The sequence below is a fragment of the Lissotriton helveticus genome, chromosome 11 (genome assembly GCF_964261635.1).
Source record: "Lissotriton helveticus chromosome 11, aLisHel1.1, whole genome shotgun sequence".
In the NCBI taxonomy this organism is placed as follows: domain Eukaryota; kingdom Metazoa; phylum Chordata; class Amphibia; order Caudata; family Salamandridae; genus Lissotriton; species Lissotriton helveticus.
The window spans coordinates 889,400,377-889,427,579 of record NC_136072.1 but is presented as its reverse complement, the minus strand read 5'-3'; the positions used below and the strand labels follow the sequence as shown (position 1 = coordinate 889,427,579).

General features: G+C 41.1%; 1 protein-coding gene across 2 annotated transcripts in view; it reads right to left on the bottom strand.

The window, feature by feature from the left end:
* Nucleotides 1–27,203, bottom strand: part of NOS1 (nitric oxide synthase 1) — a 1,595,398-nt gene that overhangs the window by 682,762 nt on the left and 885,433 nt on the right. The window contains exon 1 of one of the 2 annotated variants that reach the window (XM_078667122.1): nucleotides 2,092–2,179. The exons of the other annotated variant lie outside the window; for it this stretch is intronic. The gene's annotated coding sequence lies outside the window, so the exon portion shown is untranslated. Of the gene's footprint in view, nucleotides 1–2,091; nucleotides 2,180–27,203 lie in introns of those variants that run through there. 2 annotated transcript variants of the gene reach the window in all.

Sequence of the window (27,203 nt, the reverse complement as noted above, 5' to 3'; positions counted from 1 at the left end):
GCCAGAGGCAAGTGCCACTTTACCGCTATTTTGCGATTGGGAAGTGTTGGGAGATTTGAAGCGACACTAGAGCACTGCATGTTTTTTTTTTACATATACACCTCCAGCACACGGCCACTTGGGGTGATTAGGTGGAGGCCTACTAGAGTCCATTAGCCCTTCTCCTAACCCTATGTTTTTATTTTTTTGTGTGTTTTCATCGAGGGAAAATAGAGCACAGCCAATCCCCAGCAACAGCCCATTGGGAGCTAAAGAAAGAGAGAGAAAGGAACATTAGAGAGGAGGACTACTTTCCTTGTCCACGGACTCTGCTCTGAATACCTCTTGTGTTTTTTTGTATTTTGGGAAGAATAACTCACTAATAAAGAGCACTAGCAAGACAGAGTTCCCTGTTTTACCTTTTTTTTTCCAAGGGTCTTCCTGTATGGCCACTGAGTGATTACACCCCTGTTAACCAATAATACAGTGCATGTGCTTCCCCATTAAACAGAATTGAATTGGCATAGCCCCTATTATATCATACAAGATGTACCCATTGCATTAAAGTTACAATGCCACTATTGGACTGCAGCACCTATTGTGTCATTGACTACAGTGGTAGTGCAAACATGTCTTAAGGCCCATCAGTGTAGCCTGATTGAAGCACTGTAATAACCACAAATCAACCCTTTGACAGGAAAATATCTTCCCTTTCAATATTTACAAGTCACCCCTATGTAGGCCTTAGAGCCATATACGGCAGGATGCATTGTATTCAAAGAAAGGATATGTAGAAAATTATTGTTACCATGATTTTACAGGGACTAGAATTCGAAAGGTATTTTATTTTTTACTAGGGATGGGTGAAACTTGCGGAACTTTACTCCGCGGAATTAATAAAAACTGAGATTCCGCGGAGTTTAACCCAGCAAAAAAGCATAGACCTCTGCATTTTCAAACCAAAAGTTGCCTCTAATCACTAACTATGAATTTAATGAATGATAGATGCGAGGGGGCTCAGGCACTCAACCTTAGAAGGCTGACCTGACCTGGATGGGAGGAACAGCTCGACAGGCAGCTTCTACAACAAGCATTTGCAGTGCAATAGGTCTCACATTTTTTATAGTTAGAGCAATTGGCGTTGTAAATGTAAATATTTTTTACTTAGGTGTTTAGTACTGGTGATGGATGTGATCGCAATTGTGTGTTTTACAATTAATCTAAATAGAAGCGTGTTGAATGTGGGTTTTGGTGTATGGGGCTTACTGGGATACAGTTTAGAGCAATCCAGGATTTCTTTTAGAAAATGGATAATATGCAGTTATTAAGGACATGACGAGAATGCTTTATTACATAAAGTGAAATGCTACGTATGGACATATTGAATCCAAGAGAATAGGAGTCACCCGATTATTTTATTTGTGGGTATTTATTAACGTTAAACAGTATGATGAATAGGAGGATTTCATAACAAAGGAGATACTGCCATAATTGGAGTGAGCATCATAAAGATAGAATGGAAGAACACATTTCTGTATGCATTCTATAGTCTCACCGCGGCAAGTGTATGGACATGGACTTGGAAAAGCATTGCTGAACAGAGCCGCCATCTCTTGCAGGCATTGAGCTCGAGTATGCTGTCCCCAAAGCTTACAGGGCTGTGGCGCTGTATTACAGTGAAGCTATCCGAAGGGTCGCTCATCTGTCAGAATACTTTATATTTACCGTGTTGTATGTGGTGTAAACAGAGACTCCTTTCCTGTACTCCTCGACCAGGGCTTTGTTTGAGGCAGCTGCAGTGCCTGGCGGCTTTGGAGGCCATTGACGTCTTCGTAACATTGCAGGGAACACGCAAACTTAGTCTGACTTTAGTTGTCCACAAGAGCCCGGTATCCGTTTGTTCTTTCCCGTTCATTTCCCTCGCAGGGTAGAAAGGAGTCTAAACACAGCTCTCCCTCGAGGGACGCAGTGAAAAAATTCTTGTTGTAATCTATTCCTGTATTGCCTGTTTTTACATTTATAATATTTATATACACCTGGTATGTTCCCTATCTTCCCCCCCTCCCCTTCCCTTGGTATGCCCCTACCTTAGAATGTTGGTGAGGCGCTCACCTTAGAATGTTGGAGACTCTGCTGTAAATTTGTAAAGAATAACTTCTGACACTTGAAGAAGAAGAAGAAGGCAGTTTATTCAGCTCTGATCCTCAGGCACCAACAGCTGAGTCTCCAACATTCTAAGGTGAGCGCCTCACCAACATTCTAAGGTAGGGGCATACCAAGGGCAAGGGAAGGGAAGGGGGGGAGATAGGGAACATACCAAGTGTATATAAATATTATAAATGTAAAAACAGGTAATCCAGGAATAGACTACAACAATTCTCGTGTCTCTTGGAGAGGGGAAGAAAGCCCCATAATAAACCCTCTCTCACTCTACGGCCGCGAGCTGCGCTAGTTGCACAACTAACCCGACTTCCACAGCCCTGATTCTGCATAGCAGGGTGGTTGTGTTTTTCAACTCCTTTAAATGCCAGATCCCGTGTTGAAGGTCAGCTCAAAACATGCATCGGCAGTTGCTTTCACAACACTGCACCCACGGTCTTGGAAATGTATTTAAAATAGAATTTCTACTTTGCCTTTTAAAAATGCTTCTGAGTTCACGTGCTGGTCAAATCAATAAAAACACATTATTAAATTGGGAAACACTGGGGCATTACAAATGTAACAATGTCGTACTTTGGAATTCTCTAGTCCCTCCTCTTACAGACCCTGACTTACTCTCATTTAGTGAGCTCTTTCACTTAGGGTCGTCCGATTTCGAGTCACTCTGAAATCCACTTAGGATGCAAATGGGAGTTTAAACCTGATATGGGAGGCACGTTTCGAGATAATCACGTTACACCTGCAATTTTCTTCAAGCACATTTCTTCAGTAAAAATCTGGCCAAATATGTCGGATTAAAAAAAAATGGATGGAAAGAGGCAAACTTTGGATTTGGAAGCGCAGTTGCTGATGAAGATGGAATCGGAGGAAGGTGGCGGGCAGAAAAGCGACGAGCGGACAGAGCAATTAAAAAAAGTAGTTCTCCTTAATTAACAGGAAAGCAATGCAAACGAAAGTACCCTGTACTAGACCGTTGCTCCTTTGAGGAAAACAAAAGTGATGTATTGCAGCAGAACCAATTAGGAGGAGGCAAAGAAGAAGCACACAGAAGTTGAACCAATGGTTAGTAGTAAGGGAATAGGTTTGTATTATAGATTACAAAAGGTGTTGCAGACAGCGCATGCACGCTGATGCTTGACCTAAAAATCATTGCAGTCACTGCTCAGATTTATAATAGAAGTCAATTAACGTGCTTACCAGGCGGGCAACTAGAGCCAAATTTCGGGAGTGAGGGGGCTAAAAAATATTTCGGGGGGGGGGTAATTCTTCCAACCACAGATAGAGTGGCTGTAAGAATGGGTGAACACAACAAAAGCCTCATTTACAATTAATGGTCTTTTAAAGTCCTGTTAAGTACTCGGGTGCGGCTGCAATTAGATGCTCGCCAGCCTGCGAATACGTGTCAGCCCGGGCTGACACACACGACGGGGGGGCTGAAGCCCCTTGAGCCCAATGGGTGTTGCGCGCCTGGTGCTTACGATCTTGTAAGGGAGTCCCCAAATATCAAGACAATCATGTTCATGTAGACATTTATGAAAAGTATTATCAAAATGTTACGCTATCAAATTGTGGTGCTTCAAATAAACTGCATTTACCTGGCACGTGATGAATGTATTTCTGTTCATGCGCATCCCTGGTTGAAAATATGGAAAATAATTTATGACCATAATGTAGCTCACAAAACGAAATGAAAGGGCTTTAGGCGAATGGCTTTAACACGTTCCATGCTCATGACGAGCTAAGCTCGTCATGAGCCACGGTGCTCGTGTGCTCATGACGAGCTGAGCTCGTCATGACCGTTAGAACGCTCGCACGCTGGGCAAATTCCCCTGCTGTGCCAGCGTTCTAAAGAAACAGGTGTGGTCATGACGAGCTGAGCTCGTCATGAGCACACAACCACCGTGGCTGACTAGCTGAGCTCTTCATGAGCACCGGGGCGCTGCCCCCAGCACAGCTGGGGAATATGCCCCGCAGGGAAGGGGTTAATAACACCTATCTGTGTCCCTTCTTGGCTGCTTAAAGTGATAGCTTTCACTCCTCTTAACAAAACCACACTGAGGGCTTCATTTACAAGCCCATTGCTCTGCCGGTGCATCACTTTTTTTGATGAATTGGCTGCGCAATGGGCTTGCCCATATTTTCTAGGCCATGAAAAGTCACCCTGTGTGACTTTTCATGGCCTTGCATATATCGTCCGCTTTTATGCATTACTCTGCTTGAAAGGGGCGTTCCATGAGTGTTGCTGTGGGTGTTCCCACACAACTTCCAATGGAACCTGACACATTCCCAGATTAACAACATTCTGTAAAGCTGGGAATGCATCAGAATACTACACCTCCCCAAGGGAGGTGTAGGAGTGATACAACAAGGAGAAATACTTGTATTTCTTATTTTTTTCTCTTTCTATGCATTGCTGCATTTTTCAGCAAACCTAGAAAGAGGAAAATGACACCAATGATTGTTTTTGTGCAGGAAGGCGCACATTCCTGCACTAAAACAATCATCACCGCAATGCAGCACTCTTGCAACATGACACAAGGGTACCTGCGCTGGTACATGGTAGCAAATTGTGCAGCCAGTTGTGCGCCAGAGCAGGGGAAAGCACACAAATGAATTGTATTGTTGTTAATACAACACATCCCTGTGCTTTTTAAAATGACACAGCTCTGCACAGTATAAGGGTTTACGGCGCATCGCTGAGTCATTTTGTAATAAACGAGGCCCGGTATTTGGATAAAAGTGCAGTTTAGCCAACCAAATGCTCCTCTGCAGAATTTGAGTTTTTTGTGTCACGTATCGATGGTAGATTGTCACATTAAAATCTGGAATCACTTATTGAACGTTTTAGAAAAAGCATAAAGTACAAGCAGTAGCAGCCGGTGTCCTTGCAAAGTGGCTGGTCGGCTGGAGTGGGGACGACGGATAACCAAAAAAAAATTAAATAGAAAAGAACTTTCCTCCCCCGAAGCTTCTCTCTGGCTCTGTGCACTGGAGGCACAGGGTCCCAGAATCCCCTGCGCAAAGAGAGAACAAGGTAATAATTAGATCACTGTTCACTAATGAACTGCATGGAAGAGGGTGATCCAGCACCGATACCAATAATTGATTAGAGATTAATACTCAACATCACACTACAAAGGCCCATACACATTCATCCAGTATCCCTGATGCGCTGGGGTAAATTTATTCGCTCAATCAATTTATCATTTTGTAGATTCTATTGGGACATCTTTTAATAACTAATCTTTGATATCAACTTTCATTTTACTTGGTCGATGGACCAATTAGTTTAATAGTTGATGGCAATGACAATTACTAACTTACTAACCATTTACTCAATTAATCACAGACTCTCAGTAAGGTTAATAATGAATTTTTATCGCAAATATAAAGTGTCAATGCTCAGTTGCATTTGGTCACAATTATAAACATTGAATCTCATGAAAGGAGAAAATTACGTATAAATGTCAAGAGTTTTACTTGAATTTTACAGATTTTTCACAGGAGCAGAATGAAGCCTTTTCCCAATGCCTCTCTGAGATCCTCTCTACGCCCTCAAAAAAGGCTTCAAGAGAGAGTGAAGGATTTCCCAGGGGGGAAAGGGGATTGGGATAGAGAAGAGACAGCCTTGTCTTCTTCTTTAGGTGTCTTCAATTTCTTTTGCAGCTTCTAGAACTTCTTGTCACAGTAAATAGCGTGTTTACACTGAAAACCAAATTAACACATTACTAAGGACTAAATATTCTCTGTATTCTCTAGTAAATAATTCCACTCTTCGGCTACTTAACATACCCTTAAGAGACTGGCTATTACCTCTCTTCTTGTTAGTAGAATTAAGTTTCCAGACTATGTCGCTCACTAGGATTTCTTGGAAACTCAATGAGGTAACAATTACACCTAAACGTTAAAGTAAGTCTTAGTATTCATTATTTCTTTTCACCAAATATATTACATTCCTATTAGTTTGTGTTTACAATTTTCTGTAACCTAAATTCTTTCTCTTATGTATTGTCCACAGGTGCTGAGAGACAATAAGGCAATACTGAAGAGACACAATAAACATAGCATTATATGATACGACTCTCTTTCTCCAAAAGGTACTTGCGTGACTGCTCAGGAAGACCCTTGGAGATTCAGTGAGTATATCTTGTACAAGAAGTCTCTAAATTAGAACAATACGCACTAAAAACTTCTCAGTAACTTCTTTCTTTTCTTTCTCTTGAAGGCTCCTTCTGGCAGTGAACGCACCAGATGAGCAACGGAACACTATTGCTTCTGACGGGAATGCGCAACAAAACACTAACTACTCTGACTTCTACTTCGCGGACAAACACTGAAACTCTGCTAGTCAACTGGAATTGGTGAAGTGCGCAGTTTAGAGGGTGCGCGCGAGCCTCACACTGTTTTCTAGTTCTCGCACTCACAGTCAGAAGACTGGAGTGCTAGCCTTTCCATGGCAGCCATCTTGGAGGACCGCAAGCTCACCAACACGGTCCATGACAAATTGTAACTCTCTCTCTGTGGACAGGAACAACCGGGGCTCCTCCTCATCTTGTTCAAGGAGACTGCCCCCACCAACTGGCAGGTATGACCTTGCTTTTTGCCTCGATTCCTGACAAGGAATCACAGACTCTTCTAAATTCAACAATTACATTATGCAATGAAGGAGTGGATAGAGTAAGAGACAAAAGGAAACACATGACTCTTTACAAAACAAAGTAGTGTATTGGCTTAATCAAAATTGTTGTTTCCCTGCAATTCATGCCGAACAAATACTCTTGACGAGAAGAGTGAATTGGATCGGGTCCTTAAGGAAATCACTGCATGGGGACTGCGTCATCATTAATTTTAGGAACGCTAACTGGGCCAGGACCTCATTGGAAAAGCGGCTACCCTTTTGCATAGTGCTTCCAATGTATCACTATTGCCTTTAGGGTTCTTTTATAGACATTTAAGGCCTGTACCCAATAAGGAGGGGGAATGGGAGCTGTGCAGAAGCAATCCTGCTGTGTTGTCTCAGCCTTATCTTGGGTTACCCACATCTAATAGATTTTTACCTCTTAGTTCACTTGATACCAACGATTGACAGGGCACCACCCGTTTACCCGTTGGGAAGCCAGAAGGACACGGGTCGGCGGCCGCGGAACCATCTGTAGACCATCAATGTAATTTGGATAGGTCTGTGCCCAATCCAACTATTTCTGAGGATCTATCTAGTGACACGATTTTGCCCGCACTAAACACTTTAAACAAGGAGACGGATGCCCATTTAGGGGGCACCCACCCGGAGATAAGGGGCAAGTGATAGAAGAGGTTACTGAACTTCTGTTACTGCCCCCCTGCCAGGGATCGGGAGTGGACAGTAATTTAACAAATGATCAACCTATTGAAATTATAGGAACCACCCCAGCCAGTGGTTATACCATCGCCACTTGTAATATAGTGGGACTTGCAAATAAAAAGGATGCGCTGGGTTGGATGGATTTTGTTAATGAACATGATATAATTTGCCTACAGGAAACTTGGAGTATAGATTATGTACATATCGAAGGATTGGCCTCTCATAATATACCTGCAATCCCCTCCACGTCCAGAAGAGCAAATGGTGGGCCATTAATACTTCTGAAAAATACCGTGCCTCTAAAAATCAAAAAGGTTATCAACGTAGGGCATCATTCACAGATAGTGTGGTTATACCATAAAGACGGTTTGGATATTTTATTGATTAATTTTTATAACAACGTATTTGACTCAACTCGTCATAAAATAGTCCTTGAACTAGATAGAGAAAGAGGTAGATAATTTGACCAGAGTAGATAACAAAAATGTTGCTATCATCTGGGTCGGAGATTTTAACACCCTAACCTGTTCTCTTGCCAAGACCAAAATCTGTGGGTTTAGCAGTTATGAAGGGGATTTTTGTATCCATTTTCCGCATAGCAGCTACGGAGATTCCCTAAATACCGTCTTGTCTAAATTTGACCTTGAGGTCATGTCATGTGCGCAGGACGGATTTGGGAAAGATATACCTACATTTATAGGAAGAAATGCAATTAGTATTATGGATCACATAATAGTCTCTGTATATATTGTGCATTTATGTTCCACCCCATGGATTGATGAACTGATGTTGAGCGACCATAACTGTATCGTTGTGCCATTGTTTGTGTGGGGAAATAAAATACCAATAGAATAGTTATTAATAATATTGCCCCATGCAGACCATATGGGACTAGAATGAGGTGGAATGGTGTGAATCCAGCCAAAATACTTAAACATATTATTTTAGAATGTGGCAAAGAGATCTATGATAGTTTAGAAAACAAGGTTGAACCAGATAAGATATTAAGTGATTTTTGCAAAATTAATGACATTATTAATAAAATATTTACCGCACCCCCTCATAGGAAATCCTTGCCGAATAAGGACTGGTTGAATCATTCATGTACCAATTCATTGAACCAGCTGAAATGTGCACTTTCTAGTAGACCTAGGGATAAGGTGCAAATTCTCAATTTAAGACTAGAATATAAGGTAAATCTAAAACAGAGGAAGAGGGAACTCGAGGAGGAGGTGTGGAATAACCTTGCAATTGTCGCAGATACTTCTAATAATGGATTGTTTTGGGAAACAGTTAACTCGACATTCCTAAAAAATGATACATACCCTGAAGTCTTATGTCACGTTAGTAGTGAGGAATGGGTAGAATATTTCTCTTCTATATTTAATCCATGCAATTTTAATCCTGTAACCCCTTCAAAGCTAAGTAAATGGCCAGTTATTCCATTAAATATCACTTTAGATGAGGTAGAGTTAGGCATCAGAAGTAGCAAAGGGGGTGAAGCACAGGGCCCGGATGGGCTACCCATTGATATATATATATATATAAAACCTTGTTGGATCTGTGGGGCCCAATCCTTACCAGGGTTTTTAATGCGGCCATAAACGAAGGAGCCCTTACTACTTGGGGTGAATCCATTATTATCCCCATCTTTAAAAAGGGGAACATATCAGAAGCTAAGAATTACAGACCGATATCTATATTGGACTCATCTGTCAAGGTCATGAGTAAGATCCTTTTAGTAAGATTGGAAGAGTGGGTCGCACAAAATGGGATATTGACGCAGGTACAATATGGTTTTAGAAAGGGGTTGGGCACGGTTGAACAATGCATTAATTTGGAACCTTTAATTGGTAAATATACTTGTGCCAAACAAGAGCGGCTTTTTTTATGTTTCGCTGATCTTGGCAGCACCTTTGATCTTGTGCACCACAATATACTTTGTCAAGTTCTACTTAATTTAGGACCCCAAAGCCCATCTACTTTTTAGCTAGGTTGTATGAGAAATTAATGACCAGAGTACGGTATGGCCAAAGGGGGGAATGTACACCTAATTTTAAAGTGAAACGTGGTATCCGCCAGGGCTGTGTCCTAGCGCCTTTGCTTTTTACTCTATTTATTAATGAAGTTGACACAGTCCTAAAAATGATTCAGGCGGACTCTCCCCAAGCCGAGGGCCAGGAAGTATCAGTTTTGCTGTATGCGGACGACGCAGTGCTTTTATTCCGAACCCCGATAGGCCTTCAGCGGTTAACCGACGGGTTTTCTAATTTTGTTAATGGAAGAAAGTTCGTGATTAATAAGACTAAAACCTACACAATGGCCTGTGGCCCCAAATCAAGGTATATGAAATCCTTTTTTATAGACGGAAAGAAAATTCAGAACATCAATACTTTCTGTTATTTGCGGTTATCGTTCGCCGGCGATGGCAAATGGGTGAATGAAATGTCAAATGTTCGGGCTAAAATGACAAAAAGTGTCTACGGGGTTTTTAGGTTCGCATCTAAGTTGGGGGATCGCTGCATCAAAGATATGATTGATATCTATAAAGCTAGATGCACATCAATCGCATTATATGGTGCAGGGGTCTGGGGTCATCAGTCTAGCCAAGATTTGCAATTTGAAGAGAATTCTTTAAAAAAAAAACTTTTATGTCTGCCTGCCTCAGCATCGTCCGAACTGATTCATTGTGAGGTAGGGCTAAATTATTGGTCAGACCTGATTGCACTTAGATCCCTACTATTGTGGAGGTCAATATGGGCAAAGGATGCTACCATCGTTACAAAAACTATCATCAAGGATTGCCTGCGATTGGACAATTGCCTTAAGATCCCTTGGCATAAATATATAGATATGGGTTATAGATACATATTCAACATGCCAATCGTGGAAAATCCAAATGTTGCAGTGGGATTGGCTAAACAAGAGATAAAGAATATTTTCTTGTACCATAATGGGAAAAGAGGCTGAGAACTGTAGAGATGCAACCCACATATCAGCTTTACTATCAGCATATAGGGATTGATGGTTTCCAAGGCTACTTAACTTTAGTTACGAGACCATCTCATCGTTTTGTCCTTACAAGGATGAGACTTGGCCTTGTCCAACATCTAGTACAGTTTCCCATTATGAAACAGAGATCAGCCTCCCCGTGCCCATGTGATGGGCACACTAAACAGAGCACTTTGCACTTTGCACTTTTATGCGATTTGTATTTGAATTTTAGAATTGCCTACCTCAAACCACTGTTTAAGAAATATAATGTTGAAGTTATTAATGCTGCTATGAGTCTATTGTTTACATTAAGAGAGCCCAAAATCTGTTTTTATACTGCTACATATATTTTAAAATCAATTTCCGCCAGGAAAAGTATGGTGTATCAATGATATTATACTGAGATTTTCTCTACTTTAAAAAAAAAACGCCTACTTGAAACCATTGTGTAGGGCCTAGATCATTATTGCTGCTATGTGCTTATGTCTACATCTAGGGAGCCCGAGACATGACCTTTTGTTGTGATTAACCTTTTAAGATTAATCTGTATCTGAAACTATGCGTTGTTTTAATGTCAATATGTTTTGCGATTGCATTCTTGCTGTTTCTTTTATGAAATTAGATTTTAATATTTGTGTATGTATATCTGCTTTTATGGTTGACATTTCTTAACCGAATAAAGCTTATTGAACTGAACTGAACTGAATCACAGACTCATCTAAATTCAACAATTGCATTATGCAATGAAGGAGTGGAGAGAGTAAGAGAAAACGTTTCAGCAAATATTTATGCCAAACATAATATACCTAACAGGAGGGATAGAAGAAGAGACAATAGATTCATCGAAAATATGCATATCAAATATATTATTAACGGATTGGATAGGTGGAGAGACAAAAGGTTCAAAGACAAATACCTTAATATTTATATTCTGCAATGATATAGCCTACATGCAAACCTATCTGTCTGTAGGAAAATCACCCCCTCCACCCAGGAGATGATGGGGGTTCCCCGGAAAGAGAATCAGGGAACAAAGGGTATAAAGACAGGAAACGGGACAGGACAGTAACAGCTAGGCCTCTCTGCAAACCGACAGACAGCAACGCATCTCCCCTCTTCTCTCCTGCCAACCTAAGCTCTAAACCACACCCCGACAGGCACCCTAGTTATACTCTAAAATTGACATGTCCATCCCACAATTGTTGCAACCTACCATCGTACTCGCACAGGGATTGGTGGGCTTGGGAGGTGGCATTGTCACATCACCGTGATTCAACAACTTCATTGTGAAAATTTGTTCCCATGGTCTGAATCTTGGTTTGTTCTCACGTTCCCCATGTAAGTTACACATTTTAACATTCTCCTATCATGAATTAACATTATTCACAGAGTACATCTCCGGTTTCACACCTTGGTACAGTAGTTGGCAGTTGTCTGACACTCTGGCCTTCACTCTTTCATGTCGTGCAACTTCTTTGTTTCTTCCAAAGCACAAAAGTTATTACAATATTATGTAATTACCTGTTAGTTCAGACATGCGCAAAGCAGTTCCCTTATGTTCAAGTTGGTGTACAATAGTTTTACTACATCTACTTACTGTTAGTATATGTTATGGGGTATTCATACGAGCAGGTTTCATTTTTGCAAACCCATCTCTATCCATTCCCCCCTGTGATGGCTTTTAGGAGCCATCATAAAATAGCTACCATACCAAGTGCCATCTTTATTCAAATTTAAAACTCTGTACTCTTCTCTCTTTTTATGGTACCCACATCTAAATCTTTCATCAAGTCATAGTACTCTCCTTTCATCTCCTCTAATTCTATCTCTTCACCCTTTCATTTACAACATTTATATGTTATTATCACTAACATTACGATTACTATTGAAACTATTGGTATTACTATTTGTCCTAGTAGACTACTTCCAAAGGTAGTGAACCATTCACCTATAGAGGAGAAACTCTTTCCAAGTCTCTCCCAAACACTGACAACATCCAGTTGGGTCAAATCTTCATGTAATTTCATAATATTCTTTATATACCCCTCAATTCCTTTACTCTTATCAGGGATATGTTTGCAGCAATGCTGGACTTTCAACATACCACAGCCTCCACCCTCTTTTGCCAATAAGATATCAAGGGCAAGTCGATTTTGCAAAACCATTGATCTAATTGCAACTATTTCCATGTCAATCATCAATAATCTACCAGGAGTATCTGTAGATAAACGATCAACCACTGTGGACAATTTTTGAATTTTGTGTGAATTCAGAACAACTTCAACTGAGGGTAACAGTGCACCAAAAATGATCACCTACTATTTCTGAGAAACTTGCTTTTTGTTATGTGTTAGTCCTTGCTTTATTTGGTTCAGTTTATGATTGCTTCGGTCCATGTGATACACTTTCGGAAAGACGATAGCAAAATAGCAACTACCGTACCAATTGCAGGCAATCTATAATAGGCTCTCGTGCCACCCACATAATAAACAACTGGAAAAACAGGATCAGTTCCAACTTTCAATCCCCAATACCCAGTAATTCGGAAGGTATGCTCACATTTACTAGAAACAAGAAAATAATTATTATAGTTAGTGTTCGTTCTAAGCAAACACATTTTCCCCTTCTGTGACTAGTCCAGAGACATTTCAGTGTATTTTTCGCCCTTCTCATAATTTCCTCCTCTAAAATCCCACGGTGGTACCCGGACTTCTGTTCAGCACCTTTTTTCTATAAACTTTCTCTTCTACTTTTTACCATCTCTGCAAAAAATGTCTCCTTAACCCATAAACTACAGGTTAAGCATACTCTATGTCTAAGGTTTTAGTAATATAGAAAAATTCTCCCATGTATCGAGCATTCTTACCACTTTGTTCAGTTCTTTAATACCAGGAATTTCAGAAAATATGAAATCTATATTGCTGAAGTGGTACTCTAGTTTCCCCGTTACATAAAATAGACTTGTTAGTATACTACATGACACACCATAGGTTAATCGAAGGTGGTGATAGGTCACCCCTTCTGAGACTAACGAAGGTAATTGCATGCACACGTAACAATCACTCACATTCATAGTTGTGATATATTCATAGAGTATTTTAGTAAAGACTTTTAACAAGAAATCACTATTTGATTTGCTATAATGGAGAATGCTTCCATCAAAGGGCACTATATTGGTATTTGAGGTTTCATTAGTGACATCATTCCTTCTTTTACTTATTACATCATTAGCATTGTTTCTTTTTTCAGTTACTATTAGAATAGGTACAAGGACAGTTAGTAATACCCATATAAATGTTAATACCAGGACAACTACATAAGTAAGCTTTAATACACCTACGTTTTAGACTGGATTTTGGAAGTTCAGTCACTTCTGTTTCAGCAATTTTGTTTCTATATGAAAATAAAAATCTATCCATGCCTTTAAATTTCCCCCAAAAAACAAATAAAAACAGTGGTGTAATTCTACACTTCAAGGCTTTCTTCTTTACCCCCTTCTTTTATTCTTTTTCTTCCATCTCCTTTGAATCTTTTATTTCGTTTTCTTTCAATTAGCAAGGTTGCACCTTATTTTGTCACAATTCTTTTAAGGAGGTCTTAGTTTGCTTTCATCAACTTGTTCAGTGTCTGAATTGTCTTTTTCTTCACTTGGATCTCAGTTTTCAATCTCTTCCAATAAGACATATATCCATTCAGGTGCCCTGTATTTCCTTCTTGGAATTCTTACTTTCCTTGTTTTTCGTACTAATTCTTTTCCTGACTATTCTTGATATGTTTGACTTGAGACCTCATTACTTTATTCTGGTCTTTTTCTTAACCTTCTTTTCACAAGAGTGCACTTTAGTCTTTGCACTCCACTTAGCCAATTATCACCTTTTCTTGGTTTCTTTGCTTTTACCACTTTTTTCTCCTTCTACATCTGGTTCACAGGTTCTTTTGCTTGCCCTTTCTTCTGACTGGTTTTCTTCTTGATTTTCAGTTTCTTCAGGTTCTTCTGTTTCAACAATGACTTCACTTTCAACTGTGAACTAACTTCCTTCTCGTTCAAATACAGTTTCACCTGTTTCAGGTTCAACTGGAAGTTTACTTTCTTCTGGATTATCCGTGAACTCACTTCTTTCTGGCCCAACTGCAGTCTCCTGAACCCTAGAATCTTGTGCCCACTCTACTTGACTTGTGCTCGGCTGTTCACGATCTGCTTGTTCATCAGAATCTGCCACTCTAGATTCATCAGCTTCACACACTTCCACCACTGGGTTTTGACTTTGATTCAACAGTTGTGGCTCCTTCGGTCTTTCAGATGGATCTAGGGTTCTTTTGATGTGGCTCGCATGAATCCAATTTGGCAAGCCAGCACACTTCACTGCCGTTGTCGTCAACAGTATGATTTGATATGGTCCGTAACACCTGGGTTCAAAACACAAGTTTCTTACGTACTTCTTGATGTAAACCCATTCACCAGGACTCGGGTCATGAGCTTGATTCCGATGTATTGTTGTGGCATCTTCTCCAACCTGGTGAGACACGGAACGGACCAGTTCAGCCAATCTTCTGCAACAGTCAAGCACCAGATCCTCAGATATACTCATCAGTTTGTTCGCTGGTATATATGCCTGTCTCTTTGCTCTTCCCATGAGATTTTCATGGGGACTCAATCCAGTCTTTTTGTCAGGAATGTTTCCCAGACTCATCAGCACAAGGGGTAAAGTGTCAGGCCATTTCAGTAATGTGGATGCACACACTTTTCTTAACCTGGATTTTATATTGCCATCGATTTGTTTTTCTACTCCAGATGCTTCAGGTCGATAGGCACAATGCAGCTTCTGTTCCATTTTAAATGCTGCACAAATCAGCCAGATACTCTCATTATTAAAAAGTGTTCCTATATCTGTCTCCAAAGTGACTGGAATTCCAAATCTAGGGATCAGTTCTCTCAAAAAGTAGTTTTGCTACTGTAAAGCTATCATTCCTTCTCGTGGGATAGACTTCCACCCAGCAAGAGAACAAGCAAACAATGACCAGCACATATTTTAACCCATTGCAAGGGGGAAGCTCATTTAAAATCAAGCTGGAGTCCGGTAAGTAGACCTCCTGCTCTCCCAATTCATCCCCAACTGCAAACTGTCTTTCTGACTGAATTCTGCTGCTGACATATAATGCTCCTCTAGCAAAGGCTCTCTGCAATGACCCTGAACTTCGGTTTATACCATGTCTGCTTGAAGAGTCTGATCATTGCATCTCTTCCAATATGTGCATTTCCAAGGTAAACCCTGGCCATGTAAAAAATAATAAAATAATATGGCCATTTCTAGAGCGCCTGGTTACACTAAAACAGTGTGTCCCTGCGCTATAAATTGCTGTAAGACCCTAGAAGGCAGAAGACTGGAGGGAGGGGGAAAATTAAGCTAGAAACACTAGTTGTAGTTGGCAGGGAAAAGATGAGTTTTAAGTTTTGAACAGAATCTTGTTTCTGAGGGCTCCATACGAAGATCTATGGGCAGTTCGTTCCAGTGTTTACTTGCCAAAAACCTAAAGGAACGGCTTCCCGTCCTGGCCTTGCGAATGCGAGGGAGTTTGAACAGCATTGCTCCGGCTGATCTCAGGTTCCGGATGGGGCGATGGACGGTAAGGAGCTTTTGCAGGTATCTTGGGCCCTTTCCTTGGGCAATGCGGTGGGCAAAGCAAAGCGCTTTGAACTTAATACGCTCCCTGATGGGGAGCCAGTGAAGTCTTGACAGAGCCAACTTCCCAGATGCTCTGCGGGGCAGATTGACAACCAGGCATGCAGCAGCGTTTTGTACATACTGCAGTTGGTGTAAGCCTTTCTTACTTAAACCTAAGAGCAGGGCATTACCGTAGTCAAGATAAGGTGTGATTAATGCGTGGATGAAGCTTCTCCTAGCGTTGATGGGAAGAAGGTCGAGGATTTTGCGAAGAGTTTTGAGTATGCTGTAGCATCTACCCGTGACTTTGCTGACCTGGTGTTTAAAAGAGAGATCAGCATCAAGCATAACTCCGAGGTTCCTGACTGATTCCGATGGAGAAGGAATTGCGCCCAGTTCAGTTGGCCACCACTCAGGTGACCAGTCACAAAAGGATTTACCGATGACTAAAAGCTCCGTCTTGTCGCCATTAAGGCGTAGGCAGTTGTTATTCATCCAATCTGCTACTGACAGAAGGCAGTTGGAGAAATTGGTGGCATCTTCCTGATTGTGCGTGAGTTTAATCATGAGTTGGGTATCGTCAGCATACAAGACAATATCCACTCCGAAAGATTGCACAATGTGGGCCAGGGGTTCCATATAGAGATTGAACAAGATGGGGCTCAAACTGGAGCCCTGTGGAACCCCATGTCTCAGCTTCTTGGGGGAGGATTTGAATGGAGGACAATGCATTTGAAAACTCCTGTTTTCAAGAAAAGATTTAATCCATTCAAAGGCAGATCCTACCACTCTCATATCTGAGAGGCGAGACAGCAGCGTTGTGTGCAGCACGGTGTCAAAAGCTGCACTAAGATCTAAAAGTACCAACGCTGCTGTCTGACCCTCATCCGCCTTTTGCCTCAGACATTCTGTAGAGAAGAGAAGGGCTGACTCAGTAGAGTAACAGGCTCTGAACCCTGACTGTGTGGAGTGAAGGAGAGATTCATCTTCAAGATGTTTCATGAGTTGAATGTTGGCTATCTTCTCCACCACTTTCATACAGAAGGGGAGGAGGGAGATAGGGCGGAGATTCTGAAACTGGGAAATTTGCACATTGGGTTTCTTTTTTAATGGGATGACTTGGGCCATTTTCCATGCATCCAGCACATGGCACTCTTGGAAGGATAGAGTTATCATATGACCAATATGATCAATAGTGCATTCTAAAATTCCCTTACAACGTTTCGGAGGGATGACGTCCATGGGTGAGCTGGACTGAATGCTATTAGCGATGCTAAGCAGGTCTTGTCTGTCAGGGACTTTAAAACACGACAGGCAAGGTTTATTGTCTGAAATATCCACTGTCGCACCGTGATCAGACGGTGGATCAGTGCCACTCGTAAAGGTGGTGTGTATTTTTTCAACTTTGCTTACAAAGTAGTCTGCAATAGAGTCACATAGCTCATTGGAGTAGATGTCCTGGGCCTCTAGTCTAGTGGGTACCGTAAGTTCTTTATATACCAAGAAGAGTTCTTTGGTGGGGTTGTCTGCCAGTTCTATTCTTTCCCTGAGATAATTGCCTTTAGTAGCTCTCAAGAGTTTATGATTTTTTTTTGTTCTGCTCTGTAATTAAGCTTGCTTTCTGAATCATAGTTTTTTCTCCAGGAGCGTTCAAGCTTTTTACATTTCGCTTTGACCTCCTTGAGCTCATTGGAGAACCAAGGAGCGGTTTTAGTATTTCTTATGGGGGGTTTCAGTGTCCAAGGCGCTACTGTATCCAGAGCTTTGGACATCCAACTCTCATAGTCATGCCATGCTTCCAGAAGGGTGTCACCACGGGGAGGGGGTTCCTTTAGCAGAGCCAGATTAAAAGAATCTAGGCTAAAATTTTTCCAATTTCTGCGTTTGTGGGAGTTGGGCTTAATATTCCTGATTTCCTGAGGAGTACCATTTACCACAAAGGGAATAATGTAATGGTCAAAGTAGTGGGAAAGTAAAGAGTCTGGTAAAACTGGTCTTTCATCCTGATCAACCCATAATTCATCATCTGCTCTCTTTATCCAGCCTGGAATTTTCCAAATTTCTTTTTCTCATCACTTGCCTCTTCTTGCATCTGCCTAACTTCATCCCAAGTTTCAAATGTTGTTGTGTACATAAGATGCATTCTGCATTTCCTCTTTCAATTGATCTGTTTAAAGCCATCGTATTACGTGCACAATAACGTACTATTTGGTCGGCATATCTGTTGCCCTGCATCACATAATCATCTAATGATTTATGTGCGGCACAATTGACTACTGCAATTCTTTTGGGCAATTGTAAATCATCCAATAGTTCTTTTACAGTTTTACCATATCAAATAGGGGAAACTGAGGAAGTCAGAAATCCGCTCAGCACCCATAGCTGGCCGAAATCATGTACAGTTCCAAATCCATATTGGCTGTCTGTGAATATTGTTACTTTCAGCCTTTGGCAATTTTGCATGCTCTTTGGCTATTTGGGCAGAGTTTACTCCTTTTAGACAGGATGCTTCAAGAACTCCTTCTATGGTGCAAACAGCATAGGAGGTGCATAATTCACCTCTTTCATTTCTCAAACATGATCCATCAACAAACATCTCACAATCTGATTCTTCTAACAGTCTATCCCCTATGTCTGGCCTAGGTTTGGTGCATAATTCTGTCATATCCACACAATCATGATCCACTTCTTCTCTCACTTCTTCACAGGAAGAATTTGGCAGTAAAGTTGCTGGATTCACAGTAGTGCACCTGACAACAGTCACATTTTCAGAACCCAAAATCACTCTTTTGTACTTAGTCAGCTGACTCGAAATTAGATATTGGGTCCTAGTGCAGGTTAAAAGAATCTCAACAGAATGGGGCACAAACATCTTGACAGGGTAACCCTTCACAATCGGTTCACTTTGTTCCAGAGTCATACAAGTAGCTGCTACTGCTTTCAAGCATCCTGGCAATTCTGCAGCCACTGAAACCAGAGTAGCAGAAAAATATTCTACTTGACGTCGTGCCATTCCATGTTTCTGAGTCAGGACTGAGAGTGCATATCCATCTCTCTCACAACAGTATAACGCAAATTCCTTTGTATAATCTGGCATTCCTAATGCAGGCGCTCAACAAAGACTGATTCTCAATTTTATAAAAGCATCCATACCTTCATCATCCAAAACAATCGGATCTTTCACATCCATTCGCGTCAACCTCTGTAGAGGTTTTGCAATCAGTGAGAAACCACATATCCACTGACGACAGTATCCAACCATTCCCAAAAACATTCGTACTTCTTTCTGAGTTTTGGGCGGACTCATCTGTTTGATCACACATATTCTTTCTGAGGTTACTTTTCTAACTCCCTTTTCTATTTTGTGTCCAAGGTATTGTGCTTCCTATTTACAAAATTGTAATTTTGCTGGGGACACAAATGGTTGAATAGGGCAATTGTGTCTGTCACACATGCCTCTTGTGTCTTTGATGCCACCAGTAAATCATCAATATATTGAACCAAAACTGAATTTCCTGGCATGACTAGAGTCTCCAGACATTTCTTCAAGATCTGATTAAAGATTGAGGGACTCACTGTGTACCCTTGGGGAACTCAGGACTATGCCAAAACACGGTCTCCAAACTGGTATGCAAACAAATATTGGCTTTCTGGATGCAAAGGAATCAAAAGGAATGCTTGGCACAAATCAATCATTGTGTACCATTCTCCATCACAGGGAATTTGATAAAGAATACTGCTGGATTTGGCACTACTGGCCAACAATATACTACAATTGTATTAATTTTACGTAAATCCTCCACTATCCGGTACTTCCCACTGTGCTTTTTGATACCTATGATAGGCGAACTACAAGGACTGCTCACTATTTCTTTTAGGATTCCTTGTTCAATCATTTGGTCAATTACTGGAGAAACTCCTGCAAAGACTTCTGGACTCATCTTGTACCGAGGTGTGTTCGGATATACAGCACCATCCTTTAATATTACCTGAATCGAATCTACTTTTCTCTTTAGGCCAATTTCCTTTCATGTAAAATCCCACACATCTGGATTCACTGCACTCGTTAGTTCTTCAGGCAGATTCTCTTCTGTGAGAAGTGCAAACAACTCATCCACTTCTGCCCCTTGGTTTGCTAGCATCTCTTGAATTCAACATCCTCATCTGGGGTCTGGAGTGCAATTTCATCTGGGGTAAAATAGATGGTGCAATTCATCTTACATAGCAAATCTCGTCCCAAGAGATTTACTGGGCTCGAGTCACACACCACAAACCGATGCAGGTCTTTGACGTTTCCAATATGAACTTCTATGGGGTTTGTGACTGGCGTTCTTATATGCTTATTCGAGACTCCTACAACTTAGATAGTTTCTCCCGAGAGGGGTAGGTTTGGAATTTCTGCTGCTCTTACAGTAGAATGGGTAGTACCAGTGTCCACTAAGAATGTAACATCATTACCTTCTACCTTTCCATCAACAAATGGACCTGACTGATTTACCACCAAGGATGCGCCAAGTAGGCACTCATCATCTCCCCTCAAGCACCGTCATTGAGATGAGCCTGAATCACTTTCATTGCATTGCATCCAATACTGCGGAATCACACCTTGATTCTTACTAAGCCGGTCTCCTCCAAGATATCCAGTGTTCACATTGTACCTCTGCACTTGAGCATTCACAATATTTGGAATGGGAGCTTGTTGCACCTGTAACTGTTGATTAACTTTCTGCTGCTGCTGTTGATTTACACCCACCTCATTCTCCATCTGTGGAATTACATTTTAATTTCCCCGTTAATCTTTCCAGCAGATCTACACGCATTCCTCCAATGTCAAAACTTTCCGCACACATGACAAGGAAATTTCTTCATAGCTTCTTCTTTACTCATTTTTTCCTTTCTCTCCACCATAATTCTGTCCATTTTGACTCTGACAACTCGCCTGATTATTAATTTGAGGGCTATTATTTGCTTCCTGCTGTTCTGCCACTTTCACCTGAGCCCACATAATTTTTCCCTTTCACTTTTTATGACTTAATTCAATGTCATTACTACAATATTTTGCATACCTCGGAATTTCATCTATCGTTTTGCTTTGCCAACAAATCAAATGCTGTTGAGTCATATTACTAATTTCTGGTCTTAATCCAAACACAAAATTATGCACAGAATGTTCCATGATTTTATCTCCAATGTTTTCAATCCACTATACTGTTTAAATACTGGTCACAACCGTTCATAGTAGGTATGTACTGACTCCTTTGGTTCCTGGGTAGTTCTGTCAATCTTAACCCAATCTGTTTCCTTTGAGGAAATTTTCCCTTTCAGAAACGTGATTACCTGATTGTACTTTTTCATCATCTCTTCAAATGGAGCACCTGTTTTAGCCTTCCTATGATATTCATTCTTGGGCCAGTCAACAGTGATCTTACATTCTGTCCCTAAATCAGCTGGAATGCCAATCTCAAACAACCCATCAAGATCTTTTAGTAGAACTTTCGAAACCTTCACAAACCTTTCTACTTGTTTATACCATTCAACTGGTTTCTCTCTCAGTCTGGGAAAATAATTTGTGAAAGATTATTTATCCTGTCTTGACCATGGAACATGAACATATCCATCACCTGGTACGTCTCTCATTGGACACGCCCTTTCAACCTGTTCTGTCTGTTTCATGGGAAACATGGATGCTCCCAATTTCTTCAAAATATTAATTCATTCCTTTATCTGCAACCTTTTCCCTGACCCATTCAAACTTTTTAAGTCTTTGTCAGTGAAAACCAACCTATACGGTTTCTGTAATACCTTTGATTTTTCTATGTCTACTCCAAATTCACTAGCAGCTTCAGATATTTTCTCATGTAAATTCTTTGCCCTCCACGTAATACTTTTACACAAGAACAACAACTCCTCATCACGGTAGGATCCTAATCAGTTTGGACTTATTCTGCCAATAATCAGTTCTTCCAAATCAACTTTTAACTGACTCACATTTATACTTTGAGGTTGAGATTTTGGCTTTGTCATTTCTTTTATCCAATCATTTAATTCTTCTGGTGAAGGACCTACTGAACTCCCTGCTATTGGAGTAACATTTGGTCATATTCTTCTTGGGTTTTATTGTATACTTCTCTGTGGGGTCTCAGTTATCAACTCACAAACCGGAAGATCTAACAACGTGTTATTTGCATTTGCCTGTCCATCCTCATTCGTACTACTCCTGGTGCTAATTCCCGGTACGGTTAATGCATGCACTTTGGACACATTCTATCCATCTCCATATAACGGAATTACTGGACCAATTGTTACCGGTACATCAATGCTTCTGTGTTCAAACTCTACTGATTCAATTTCTGGCCCTGTTGTAGTCTGGCTTACTCAACAGTTTTGCTTCATTTTCTTTCATTACTTTCGCTATATCTGAGACTTGCAGAGTCAACTGAGTTCCCCTCTGCGGGGCACTCGGAGGCACCACCCCTAAATTCTCTTCATATGGTGGAGGTCTTTTGTTCATGATAACCTCTATCAATTCATCATCATCATCAGAATCATTCAAATCACCTTTTACACTTGGAGTCTCTATATGGTTTCCCTTCTCCTTACATTTACCTCCAGTCTACTCACCAACTGTTAAAACTGGGTATAACCCTTCCATCACCACAGCTCTCCTCCATTGTTTCAACTTTTCTTCCCTACTCTCAAAAGGATAACCATGTCTCCAGCTCCTGTATCTTCCCTAACCACCTCTATATTTCTTTTTTTTTAATGCCTCAACATCCGATTCTTCCAATGCTTCGTACTGTGTCAATCTAGGATTGGGTTCTAATGAATTCATTCGATTTCTCAAATTCTGAAATATCCTCACATTGAATGTACCATGCTGCGGAAAAGCTAAAACACCATCACCTTTTGTATACTCTATCCAATTTTCCAACCACGTACACGTAGGATATCCTCGTTCCAACGTCATAAAGGAAGAAGGCGTTTTTGGAGGCGCAATCGGAATTCCCTCTCTAGTCACAATTGGTTTTTCTTTCTTGAAGAAATTATTTTAAGCATCAACTTCATTATCTGACTTTCTCCACTAATGGGTCTTATCATGAACAAGCAAAAACAACCTTTCTGTAATTCCACTTATTCTATTGGTTAACTTTTGTCCTATACTAACGCGACTCGCACCAATCTACCAATCAGAGCACTGCTACTTAAGCAAAGTCTCAACCAATACTAGCGTGGCTTCACACCAACCAACCAACCAATCACAACTCAGTACACACCCGCTACCAATGTCAGCGTAGCCTTTCCTGACGTCAGTATTACTCCTTCAACTGACCCTCCGTTTTCAAAATTGTACAGCAATATTTTTCTGTGTTTCCTTTAGTCAAAATTCTATTAGTAACAACATAAAACAATGCTACTTTGTCTGTTCCACTAAATAAAGAGATAGTTCTCACTCTTCCAAAGATTTTCTCACTATGGGTCTCAATAACAACCAGCGCTATTTCTACCCTTCAGACAAGCTCCAGGTAGGCCTATTACTCCTCTAGGGATAAAGCCAAGATTTTACAAGAGGACTTTTTGCTGTGAAAATGAGTCTTGCTATTCTCCTGGAAACAAGGCTAGAGTTTCCGAAGAGGACCCTTCACTATTCAGGCATTCTACTCATATATAAATTTCCCTAAATATAACACCTACAAGCCCTCCGTAGCTTTTAGGTATTATTACAACAGACAAAGTACTTACAGCCGGCAGCAGTACAGAGAGAGACAGACGCACATGAGGGCCAGCAAGACTTGATAGAGCCAAAGCAGCCCCCTACGCACCTGATTCTTCTCTATGCCTAGAAAACTCTCAAACCATTACCAATAAAATATTCTCTGTGGTCTTCCATTTTCGTTCACAACCACTGTCTTTGTTTAACACTTTCTTGAAGGTCTCTTAAAAGCCTTTCCTTGCCTGCTGCTTATGACTTCACATGCAGTCGTTCTTTTGTAAAACTCGCATCACTTACCAGGTTTGTTTCCAGTCCTGCATGTAGGTGGGTGTACTTGGTTTCAATGTCCTGCAGACCTCTCAAGGTGCTGTACAATACTGCCGTGAACAAAGGTTTCTTATTATTTTAGAGAGCGATAAACACTTACTTGCAGGTTGAAAGTACCCGCCAGAAGCCAGTAACTTATCACTTTGATATCACACAGAGTTCTCTCTCTGCCTGGCAAAAAATTACTTTTTCTGAGTACAACCAGGACAATTTTTAACATTTTTTTGCACCTACAGCCACAACCCGCTCCACTGTAGTCCAGGTGTTGTAGCACACCTTGGTGTCGCTAGGACGCCAAGGTGGACCCCAATGATGAAGCATGTCACCACTAGGTGGTGAGTGAGGGGTTTCTATCAAAAGGATGAATTTCCTTCTTTTTGCCAAGAACCGATCCTCCAGATACGTCTGTTCTTCAAAATCATAGTGGATACTCCTTCCTTTGTTTTTGCCATATTTCCTCCCAGGGGAATAGGAGAAGTCTCTAGTTCACTTTTGGGTGAACGAACTCCCTTACTCTCTCCTTTGTTTGAAACATTCTCTCTCTGCCTCTCAGGAAAGCACCACACATCTAGACTGTCTTTAGCTAGAGAAAGGACTAGAGCATTCCATGTGGCGTGGAGGCAGGGTACAGGCCAGTTTGCACCTGCTTTACCTAAATGCCCCCTTAAAAATTCATGGTTTGCCGTTTTCCAATTTGCCCACCCCATGTGTCTTTTATTAGTGGAGCTGAAGGCAGAGACAAAAGTGTTCCACCCTAAACTTACCTTTGCCTTTCAATCCCCTGGTACTCCGGGCCATGGTTACATGTCAAATACTTCGCACCTCTGTGTAAATTAAAGGGCCTGTTAAACCTGAGCGTGAAAGAGCTGGTTATAACTGCCCTTCGTACATAACTTTCAAAATATTTCCAAATGTTCTACAATAATATTTCCGAATCTATTTTGAGCCATAAAATAGGAAAACAATTGCACGACTGGCACAGACTTCACCCACAGAATATGCCACCGGCACTAAGAGGGATAACAATAAACACTCTTGCTTCATCCAGACTTCCACCTGATTTCGAAGTATTGGATCAGATTACAACACTAGTGCTGATTAACTCCCCAGGCAGAGTGGAGTGGCAGAATTTATTAGTAACTACGCATTACAAGAGTAACACAGAATTACTAAATTCCTCCGATTCCGCTGGCTGAAATAAAAATGTCACCCACCCCTAATTTTGACCTCGGGCGGACTAGATTATAATAATAATACTACTACTAGTGCATCATCAGGAATTGGACTACCTACAAAAATAATCAAACAACTATTTTCAATAGTTATTAAAAATCAAATTCAATGATGAAGTCAGAATTTGTGTAAATATTTTAGAAAAGTAACTTCAGAAAGTTACCTTTTCCCTTTCTGAAGGTCCTGGAGGCTTGAATATTGAGGGTACAGGCTGTGAGCATCCTTTTTGACAATAAGGTGCCGCATCCTGCCTAAATGTCAAATCTTGTTTGGCAGGTCTTCTGGGTTTACACATGGCACTTTAGGGTGCACCTGAAAGGCAGAAAACAGGGTGGCAACTCAGTTCCTGGGCATCCACTGTCTGGTTGTTGGAAAACCTTACCTGTGTTCTACCAGTCTTATGTCTCTGAGTTCATTGTGGGTACAGTGGCTGCCTCAAACAGGATTTTAATGTTAGATGTGGAAGGACACTAAGATTACCATAGTACATCCCCCCACACACTGCCAGTCATCAAAGCCCAGGTTCAGTATAGCTGAAGACTTTTTCCATCTTGAAAAAGCCCAAAGTGGATAGGGTGGACCCTGGAAACTTTTACCACATTGGTTATGGCATGATCAGGAATAATTCCCAGCCATTACCGTGTGTTAGGCATAAATGTGGCATCTCCGGGCACCCACTTCAAAACACCACTGGTCCTGAGGAAGAATCAGAAGAAGACTGTGACCCGAGAAGAGCCCAGGAGGACTGGACCTGCTCTCTCTTGTACTCAGGATAAAGTCATTGACGCCAAGGGTCGTGCAGTTGACCTGTGTTTAAGCTACAGGCACACAACAAGCTACAAGAGACCTTCTTGCAACTGCCCATCGGACCAGTGCCAACTCGACCATGCAGTTGGCCTCTGCCTCACACCATATGAGTCTTCAAGTGCCTCCCCTAAGATCCTGAGAGGCTTTAGAAGTGCATTCCTGTGGTAGAGTGTGACTTAAAGGAGTAAAGTCAGAGGTAAAATCTTTGACTAGAGTGAACCTCGTTGGTGTATTTGACCCACGCTCCATTGTGGTAAGTGTCAAATTGCACCTAAGTCTCTGTCTAGTGCAACCATTGACTACCATTAGTGCTTTATACTTGGCATTACTCCCACCTAAAAAAAATAAACTAATATTTCTGGGTCCCAATATTGGATTTGTGGTGTTATTTCGTATGTTACATTTTACTCTATTTTTCGAATTCAGTTAGGGATTTTTATTGTTTTGGATTTTTATGTTATTACTGTTTTGATACTGCATAAATAATTTACACATTAACCTAAGTAAAATCTCTCTGCTCTGTGACATAGCTACCAGGCGGTTGAGCTCAGTTTAATTGAGTGACGGAGTGTTCACCCTGACAAGAGTTGTCATTATTCCTTGAGGTGGGTGGTCACCCACCCCAAATAAGAATCACTTTTCATATTTGTTCTGCACAGGGCACAACACTCGTACACTCGCATATGTGCATATGTGTATAAACAGGTAATTCCAGACATTTTATATTGAAAATGATTCTAGTCTCTCTCTCTCTCTAGGGACAGAGAGAGACTTTCACAAACATGTACACACACACACATTTTAACTCGCACAGAATCACACACAGGTTCAAGACATTTTTGAAATCCTTATGGCTACAATGTATTTCTCTGTTCCTGCTCTGGACAGGCTTTTTAGACTGTAAGGTGGCAGGGTAAACCCTGTGTCACACAACAATATGAATGTGACTGACAGTGCAGGGCCTGATTCATCCCTGTCCTGTGAGCCA